The sequence below is a fragment of the Nycticebus coucang genome, chromosome 6 (genome assembly GCF_027406575.1).
Source record: "Nycticebus coucang isolate mNycCou1 chromosome 6, mNycCou1.pri, whole genome shotgun sequence".
NCBI classification, from domain to species: domain Eukaryota; kingdom Metazoa; phylum Chordata; class Mammalia; order Primates; family Lorisidae; genus Nycticebus; species Nycticebus coucang.
The window spans coordinates 15,505,533-15,515,779 of record NC_069785.1 but is presented as its reverse complement, the minus strand read 5'-3'; the positions used below and the strand labels follow the sequence as shown (position 1 = coordinate 15,515,779).

The 10,247-nt window shown below is 37.8% G+C and overlaps 1 long non-coding RNA gene across 1 annotated transcript in view; it reads left to right on the top strand.

Moving 5' to 3' along the window:
- Positions 1 to 5,610: 5,610 nt before the first annotated feature.
- LOC128587863 (uncharacterized) overlaps positions 5,611 to 10,247 on the top strand; it is a 32,261-nt gene continuing 27,624 nt past the window's right edge. The window contains exon 1 of the long non-coding RNA XR_008380655.1: positions 5,611 to 5,701. This is a non-coding gene — a long non-coding RNA (uncharacterized LOC128587863). The remainder of the gene's footprint in view (positions 5,702 to 10,247) is intronic.

Genomic DNA, 10,247 nt, shown 5'->3' with positions numbered 1-10,247 from the left:
AGAAAGGAAGTGATACATAGTAGAATTGTATAAGAAGGTGGTTTTTAACTGGCAAAATGCATGAGAAACTTCTGTGAAATTTGTAGGAAATGACCAAGCTAGGTTCTTATTCAAACTGGCTGACTCAGAATTTATGGGTTGGAACATAGGTTTATGAATTTTAAGCTCTACAGGTAGTTCCCATGCACACTAGTAATTAAGAATAGGACGGTCAGTAGAGAAGCTATCAAACACCAGTCTTGTTTCATGGACAAGCGACATAACTTTTCTGAATTTCAGTTTCCACATATGAAAAGAACTAGGAATATTAATGCCTGTAATATCTATCTCTTAGGTCATTGGGAAGATCACATATGATAATATATAGTCATAGGCCACATAACAATGTTGGGTCATCGAAAGATCACAAATACAATAGTGGTCCCATAAGATTATTATGGACCCGAAAAGTTCCTATCGCCTATTGATGTTCTAATATCTTAGTGCGGTAAATTGCCTTTACTATTTTTAGATCCACAAATACTTGCCATTGTGTAACAGTTGCCCACAGTATTCAGTGCTGTACCTGCTGAATAGGTTTGTAGCTTAGTAGAATTAAGCTATTTTATAGCCTGGGTGTGTGATAGGCTACACTATGTGGGTTTGTGTACATGCACTCTATGATGTTTGCACTATGATGAAATCACCTAACAACACATTTCTCAGAATGCATCCCTGTCATTAAGTGAATTATGTATATGAAAGTATTTTATGTGCTATATTAAATATACAAATGTAAGGATTAATTTATAGTCATACTTATGTTTTCATTGTAAATAGTTTAAGTAATGGGTTTACTGTAAGAATACAACCAGAAGTAAGGAAACAGGAAACAGGCCCATGGTGCTCATAAACTACTTGCTTGAGACATTGTATTCTTAGTGTGGAACATCATGGTGGTCTTTTCTTCTTTAGCTTTTGGAATTCTCTCTCTCTCTCTTTTTAACAACAATTTTATTAAGTGTCTACTGTGAATTATGCACTGTTCCAGGTGTCAGGGAGATATTGTGGTGAACAAAAAAATCTCTGCCATTACAAAGTATTGTTCTGGTAAGAATGGTTAGTAAATGTAAGTGGTACTACAGAGGAAAATAGTTGCTCATTTAGGTAGGATAGTTAAGGAAACCCTCTCTAATTAGATCACATTTGAGCAGAAATCTGAAGGAGGAAAGAGAATAAAAATAAAACATGGTTATTTGGTAGAAGACAATTCTAGGCAGAAATGATGGCAAGTGGAAAGGCCCTGCGGTTGAAGCATATTGCTTATTCACGGAATGCCAACGGTCCAGACTGGACTGTTACAAGCATAGAAAAGGCTAGTTGAGGTCAGAGAGTTAACAAATGGGTCCAGATTGTATAGGGGCTTATTGGCCATGGTAAGAGCATTTCCTTTCTGAAAATGACAGAAAGACCTTGGAGAGTTTTGAGTAGGAAAGTAAAAATTGTGATTTACATTATAAAAGAATAAGTTTGGTTGTTATTAGATTTCTAACAGAAATATGAAGTACATAGTTAAACATATACCCTAAGGCTGGAGTATAAGGAAGAAGCCTTGGCTGAATATAAAGTATCAACTTGTAATTTGTTGCTAACAAGATATTTAAATTCATCTTAAATGCTCTTAACTCTCTTAAGAAGATCCCATCCACTGTAGATTGTATTGTTCCAAAATTTTTTCTATGTAAATAAATCTTTAGCTCACCTAGAATTTTAAAACATGTTTTGATGTAGTGATTCAACATTATTTTTTTCCAAAAAATGGATAATAAACACTATTTATCAAATTAATCATTTTTTCCTTCCATATGGATAACTAGTCCCATTTCTTTCTTTTTCTTTTTTTATTGTTGGGGATTCATTGAGGGTACAAGAAACCAGGTTACACTGATTGCATTTGTTAGGTAAAGTCCCTGTCACAAATGTCACACACCGAGACCCCACCCCCTCCAAAAGGTGTGTCACACACCGAGACCCCACCCCTCCCTCCTTCTCTCTCTCTCTGCTCTCCCCTTCCCCCACCCCCACCATGTCATTAATTGTCCTTAATTGTCCTCATATCAAAATTGAATACATAGAATTCATGCATCTCCATTCCTGTGATGCTTTACTAAGTATAATGTGTTCCACTTCCATCCGGGTTAATACAAAGGCTGTAAACTAAGTCTCCATTTTTTTTTTAATGGCTGAATAGTATTCCATGGTATACATATACCACAGCTTGTTAATCCATTCCTGGGTTGATGGGCATTTAGGCTGTTTCCACATTTTGGTGATTGTAAATTGAGCTGCAATAAACAGTCTAGTGCAAGTGTCCTTGTGGTAAAAGGTTTTTTTTTCCTTCTGGGTAGATGCCCAGTAATGGGATTGCAGGATCAAATGGGAGGTCTAGCTTGAGTTCTTTGAGGTTTCTCCACACTTCCTTCCAAAAATATTAGTTTGCAGTCCCACCAATAGTGTAAAAGTGTTCCTTTCTCTCCATGTCCGCACCAGCATCTGTAGTTTTGAGATTTTATGATGTGGGCCATTCTTGCTGGGGTAAGATGATATCTCAGGTGGTTTTGATTTGCATTTCTCTAATAATTAAGGACAATGAGCAGTTTTGCATATGTTTGCTAGCCATTTGTCTTCTTTAGAGAAGGTTCTATTCATCTCTCTTGCCTATTGAAATATGGGATTGTTGGCTTTTTTCATGTGGATTAATTGAGTTTGCTATAGATTCTAGTTATCAAGCTTTTGTCTGATTCAAAATATGCAAATATCCTTTCCCATTGTGCAGGTTGTCTGTTTGCTTTGGTTGTTGTCTCCTTAGCTGTACAAAAGCTTTTCGGTTTAATTAAGTTCCATTGTTATTGGTGCAATTGCCATGGCAGTCTTCTTCATAAAGTCTTTCCCTAGGCCAATATCTTCCAGTGTTTTTCCGTTGGGGTCCCACCCCCGAGAGCAGCATCCCCTGAAACCTGTGGAAACTGGTGACGATCCACTGAAGAAATACAGAGTTAGACGTGATGGTAAAGAAAGACAAGAGACATAGAGTAGAATTAAAAGTGGGAGCCAGGGGTCCATTGCCCTTCCCTGGGCTTCTGGCAATGGCCCAGATTGTTTGCTCCACTCTGATTTTATTGAAGACTATTTGCCCAGAGGGTAAGATGAGGGAGAGAACAAAGACATCAGCAGTTTCTCCATAGATCATATCAGCTTCTATTTTTATTATAATTAACCTTAAGGGTGGCCTTCAGTAATCTGAAATCTGAGCCTTGGATTGGGAGAGTCTCCTGCTTGAGGTCACACACACAGATTTCTAGGGAGGTGTTAAGCTACACTAGTTCTCTGTGGAGTAAAACGCCATCAGCGTTCATCTCCTCTGAGGGATCGGTGGGAGAGAGGCATTTTCCTCCCATCACCACCACAGAGGATTTTCCTCGCTGTAAGGGTTATACGCTCTTCTGCCCATATCTCAGAGCTTGAGCTACTCCCTTGTTCTCTGGCCCAGGCAAATGCAAATCTCCGCAATGGGTATCTGCTTTGCTTGTTTAATGGGTAGGAAATGCCCTAGAAGATGTATCTTTTTCTAGGACTTGTCATAGACTTTTCTGTGATCATTATTCTCCTCAGAATGCTCACAGACCCAGCAGGGTTTTTATAAACTGTATCCCCAACAGGCTACAATTTCAGAAAAGGCAAGAACCTTGCTAGCAATGGCTACCTTAAATGTAAACTAGCTGACTTTTCTTTGTTCTGACTCCCTCAGCTTAGTTTTTAGTTTCCTCTTTTTCTGGGGGTGCTTTTCCTTTCCCAAGACTGGGGTCTTCAGTCCCCATTCTCCCAGCATTTTTCCTATGCTTTCTTTGAGGTTTTGTATTGTTTCACATCTTAAATTTAAGTCCTTTCTCCATCTTGAATCAATTTTTGTGAGTGGAGAAAGGTGCGAGTCCTGTTTCAGTCTTTTACATGTGGATATCCAGTTCTCCCAGCACCATTTATTGAATAGGGAGTCTTTCACCCCAGTGTATGTTCTTATTTGGTTCATCGAAGATTAGGTGGTTATATGATGTTAGTTTCATTTCCTGGTTTTCTATTCAATTCCAAATGTCTATGTCTCTATCACTGTGCCAATACCATGCAGTCTTGACCACTATGGCCTTGTAGTACAGCCTAAAATCTGGTATGCTGATGCCCCCGGCTTTGTTTTTATTACTAAGAAGTGCCTTAGCTATATGGGTTTTTTTTTTCCTGGTTCCATACAAAACGCAGAATCATTTTTTCCAAATCTTGAAAGTACGATGTTGGTATTTTAATAGAGTAGCATTGAATTGGTAGATTGCTTTTGGAAGTATAGACATTTTAATAATGTTGATTCTTCCCAGCCATGAGCATGGTATGTTCTTCCATTTGTTAATATCCTCTGCTATTTCCTTTCTTAGGGTTTCATAAATTTCTTTATAGAGATCCTTCACCTCTTTTATTAGGTATATTCCTAGGTATTTCATTTTCTTTGAAGCTATGGTGAAGGGAGTTGTGTCCTTAATTAGCCTCTCATCTTGGCTGTTATTGGCGTATACAAAGGCTACTGACTTGTGGGCATTGATTTTATATCCTGAGACATTACTGTATTTTTTGATGACTTCCAGGACTCTTGTGTTTGAGTCTTTGGGGTTCTCTAAGTGTAAGATCATATCGTCAGCAAAGTGGGAGAGTTTGACTTCCTCTGCTCCCATTTGGATTCCCTTTATTTCCTTGTCTTGCCTAATTGTTTTGGCTAGAACTTCTAGCACTATGGTGAATAGTAAAGGTGACAGAGGACAACCTTGTCTGGTTCCAGTTCCAAGTGAAAAAACTTTCAGTTTTACTCCATTCAGTGGGATATTAGCTGTGGGTTTGTCATAGATAGTTTTGATCACTTTAAGAAATGTGCCACCTATGCCTATACTCTTCAGTGTTCTAATTAGAAAAGGATGCTAGATTTTATTGAATGCTTTTTCTGCATCTATTGAGAGGATCATATGGTCTTTGTTTTTGCTTTTGTTAATATGGTGAATAACATTTAAGGACTTGCATATGTTAAACCAACCTTGCATCCCTGGGATGAAGCCTACTTCATCATGATGTATGACTTTTTTGATGATAAACTGTAATCTATTGGCTAGGATTTTGTTGAGAATTTTTGCATCTGTATTCATTAGTGAAATTGGTCTAAAGTTCTCCTTTTTAGTTGGGTCTTTTCCTGGTTTTGGTATCAGTGTGACATTTGCTTTGTAGAATGTGTTGGGGAAGATTCCTTCCTCAACTTTTTGTAATAATTTCTGCAGTATGTGAATAAACTCTTTTTTGGAGGTTTGATAGAATTCTGGTGTGAAGCCATCTGGACCAGGGCATTTTTTTTGTTGGGATATTTTTTATTGTTTCTTTGATATCAGTGCTTGAAATTGGTATGTTCAGGAGATCTGTTTCTTCCTGGCTAAGTCTAGAGAGAGGGTGTAAGTCCAAATAAGGATCCATGTCCTTCACATTTTCAAATTTGTGGGCATAGAGTTTCTGGTAGTATTCAGAGATAATCTTTTTTTTTTTTTTGCAGTTTTTGGCTGGGGCTGGTGTTGCGTGACCGGAGACGCGAAAGAACAGCAGCTTTGCCGTGGGTATAAGTTCACTCCTGTAATTATTAAAGGTAAACAAGAAACAGACTACATCGCGTGGGATGGCATGTAGCAAAACATCTTTATTCTTGACCACCTTATATACACTGGTGGTCACGTACACACTTAATCTATGATCTCTAACTCTTTCTATCTAACTTTAACTTGTGAGGAGACATCAAGTCTACAAATCAGCACAATTTCCTCTGCTTTTTCTTTCTTCTCAGACATATGTTAATTCTTGAGCAAGGTATCCAAATAAAAATCACAAAGAACTTCTGGGGAAGAAGGGGAAATAAAATCCCTCAAGCACACACTTTAGTTTGCCTCATAATGGAGTAATGACTTTGTTCTTCGCAAAGCAGAGAACTTTAGGCTCCAAAGACAATGTGTTTTTTTTTTTTTTTTTTTTTATTGTTGGGGATTCATTGAGGGTACAATAAGCCAGGTTACACTGATTGCACATTGTTAGGTAAAGTCCCTCTTGCAATCATGTCTTGCCCCCATAAAGTGTGACACACACCAAGGCCCCACCCCCCTCCCTCCGAAAGACAATGTGTTTTTAACACCTGTCAACCTCTGGGCCATATCTCCAGCAGAGAGATTATAAGTCTCTGACCATGTGGGCTTAATGGGAGCATAACATCAGGAGCATAACATCAGAGAAACTGTTCTGAAATAGGCTCTGAGTATGCCTCAGAGGGGAGTCCAGTTCCCTTTTTGCCTTTGTGTTAGCAAAAGCCATTTTTAACCCATTACAGACTTGCCTTGTGTGGCTTATGTGGGACAGTTTAACCCATAGGCTGGACTTGAACTTACCACCTGTGGCATACATGGGGCCGGTGCCCTACTCCTTTGAGCCACAGGCACCGCCCCAGAGATAATCTCATGTATTTCTGTGGCATCAGTGGTTATTTTCTCATTATCATTTCTGGTTGAGGTTACTAGAGATTTTACTTTTCTATTTCTAGTTAGTCTGGCCAGAGGTTTATCTCTTTTATTTATTTTTTCAAAAAACTAACTCCTTGTTTCATTAATTTTCTGAATGGTTCTTTTGTTTTCAATTTCATTGATCTCTGATTTAATTTTGGATGTTTCTTTTCTTTTATTGGGTTTAGGCTTAGATGATTCTTCTTTTTCCAGTTCCATAAGATGGCTTGTGAGTTTGTTAATGTGCTCTCTTTCTGTTTTTCAAATGTAGGCATCTAAAGCAATAAATTTTCCTTTCAGGGCTGCTTTTGCAGTATCTTACAGGTTTTGATAGCTTGTGTCTTCATTGTTGTTATGCTCAAGGAAGTTAATGATTTCCTGTTTTATTCCTGCACCCAACTGTCATTCAGCCTAAGGTTGTTTAGTTTCTGTGCCTTTGTGTGGGGTTGAATGTTTTTGTTGGAGTTGAGTTCAACCTTTAGTGCCTTGTGGTCTGAGAAGATACAAGGTAAAATTCAGTCCTTTTGATTCTGTTGAAGCTTATTTTGTGTCCTAGGATATGATCAATATTTGAGAATATTCCACGGGGCAATGAGAAGAATGTATATTCTTTATCTTTGGGATGGAGTGTTCTTTATACATCTATTAACCACAATTGTTCTGTGGTCTCATTTAAGTCCCTTATATCCTTGTTTAATTTCTGTTTAGAGGATCAGTCCAGCTCTATGATAGGAGTGCTAAAGTCCCCTGTTATTATGGTGTTATAGGATATCATATTGCTCAGACTAAGTAACATCAGTTTAAAAGAATCTGGGAGCATTTAAGTTGGGTGCATAAATATTTGGAATTGAATTTTTTTTCTTTGTTTTCAGTTTTTGTCTGGGGCTGGGTTTGAACCCGCCACCTCTGGCATATGGGGCCAGCGCCCTACTCCTTTCAGCCATAAGCGCTGCCCTAAATATTTGGATATTTGGAATTGAAATGTCTTCTTGTTGTATTTTTCCCTTGACCAATATGAAGTGACCATCTTTGTCTTTCTTGACGTTAGTTGCTTTAAATCCACCATGTATCTGAAAATAAGTTTGCAACCACTCTTTTCTTCTGGATTCCGTTTGCCTGAAAAATTGTCTTCCAACCCCTAACTCTTGAGTTTTAATTTGTCTTTTGAGGTTAGGTGTCTTTCCTGTAGACAGCAAATGGATGGCTTGTGTTTTTTAATCCAGTCAGCCAACCTATGCCTCTTCAGTGGGGAATTCAAGCCATTAACATTTATTGAGATAATTGATAAGTGTGCTAGCATTCTATTCATCTTATTTTGTGATGAAAGTCCATTGCTTAGTTTTGTCTTATGTATTATTGTGGAAGCTAGGTTCTGTCTTTTAATTTCTGGGTACTTACTTTGCTGGTGGTCATTGTGATAGTTAGTGTGTAGAACAGGTTGAAGTATTTCCTGTAGAGCTGGTCTTGTTGTGGTGAATTTCCTCAATGTTTGCATATCAGTAAAACATTTGATTTCTCCATCTATTTTAAAACATAGCTTAGCAGGATATACAATTCTGGGCTGTAAATTGTTCTGTTTAAGTAGATTGAAGGTAGATGACCATTGTCTTCTGGCTTGAAGAGTTTCATTAGAGAAGTCTTTGGTCACCCTGATGGATTTGTCACTGTAGGTCAATTGGCACTTACTCCTGGCAACTCGCAAAATCTTTTCTTTTGTCTTGACTTTGGACAGGTTCATCACAATGTGTCTTGGAGAAGCTGTATTTGAGTTGAGGCAACCAGTGGTCCAATATCCCTCTGAAAAGAGTGTATCAGAATCTTTGGTGATATTTGGGAAATTTTCATCTATAATATTCTCTAGAATGGCTTCCATTCCGCTAGGGCATTCTTCCCTTTTTGGATACCTATAACTCCTATTTTTTTTTTTTATTATTAAATCATAGCTGTGTACATTAATATGATCATGGGGCACCAAACACTGGTTTTATAGACCATTTGATGTATTTTCATCACACTGGTTAACATAGCCTTCCTGCCATTTTCTTAGTTATTGTGTTAAGACATTTATATTCAACATTTACTAAGTTTCACATGTACTCTTGTAAGATGCACTGTAGATATAATCCCACCAATCACCCTCCCTCTCCCTATCCTCGCCCTCCCTCCCCTCCCTCTCCCCCTTCCCCATATTCTTAGGTTATAACTGGGTTATAGCTTTCATATGAAAGGCATTGGATACTTTTTCTTCCATTCTTGAGATACTTTATTAAGAAGAATATGTTCCAGCTCCATCCATGTAAACATGAAAGAGGTAAAGTCTCCATTTTTCTTTAAGGCTGCATAATATTCCATGGTGTACATATACCACAATTTATTAATCCATTTGTGGATCGATGGGCACCTGGGCTTTTTCCATGACTTAGCAATTATGAATAGGGCTGCAATAAACATTCTGGTACAAATATCTTTGTTATAATGTGATTTCTGTTCTTCTGGGTATATACCTAGTAGAGGAAGTACAGGACTGAATGGCAGGTCTATTTTTGGATCTCTAAGTGTTCTCCAAACATCTTTCCAAAAGGAATGTATTAGTTTGCATTTCCATCAGCCGTGTAGAAGTATTCCCTTTTTTCCATGTCCATGCCGACATCTCTGGTCTTGGGATTTTGTGATAATGGCTAATCTTACTGGAGTTAGATGATATCTCAAAGTAGTTTTGATTTGCATTTCTCTGATGATTAAAGATGATGACCATTTTTTCATATGTCTGTAGGCCGTGTGCCTGTCTTCTTCAAAGAAGTTTCTCTTCAAGTCCCTTGCCCACCCTGCGATGGGATCACTTGTTCTTTTTTTGCTTATATGTTTGAGTTCTCTGTGGATTCTGGTTATTAAAGCTTTGTTGGAGACATAACCTGCAAATATCTTTTCCCGTTCTGAGGGCTGTCTCCTTGCTTTACTTACTTTGTTCTTGGCTGTGCAGAAGATTTTTAGTTTGATTAGGTCCCAATAGTGTATTTTTTTTTAACTTTTAGATATTTTATTACTTTAAGCAGTAACCAGTCCAGACATCACACAAATAAAAATGAAAGCGGTAGCATTTTTTTATTTTGCCTCAGAAGCAACTATTTCATATACATTTTTTCCCTTTCTAGACTAATAGTAGTGTGCCTCGCCTTGTGACTTTGTCATGATTTTTAATGGGTTGTAGTGTTGCATGACTGGAGACGCGAATGAACAGCAGTTTTGCTGTGGGTGTCAACTCGCTCCTGTAATTATTAAGTCAAGAAACAGACTACACGAAATGGGATGGCGTATAGCGAAGTTCTTTATTTAGGGGTTTGATTTTATACCTTTCCAGTTATGTACACACTTAATCTATTATCTGTTAGTTTCACCATTACCTCATTTTACCTATCTGAAATTAACTTGAAAGGAAATATCCTGTCACCATATCAATACAATCACTTTTTTAGTAAACATTTTCTTCTAGATACTTACTAATCTCTGGGCAGGTATCTAAATAAAGATCACAAAGAAGAAAGTAGCCACAGGGGAACAGAGTTAATGGAAGAGTATCTTCAAGCTTTCACTCAGTTTACTCAGTATGAAGTAACGACTATGTCTTTTCCTCAGGGCAGAGCACCTATA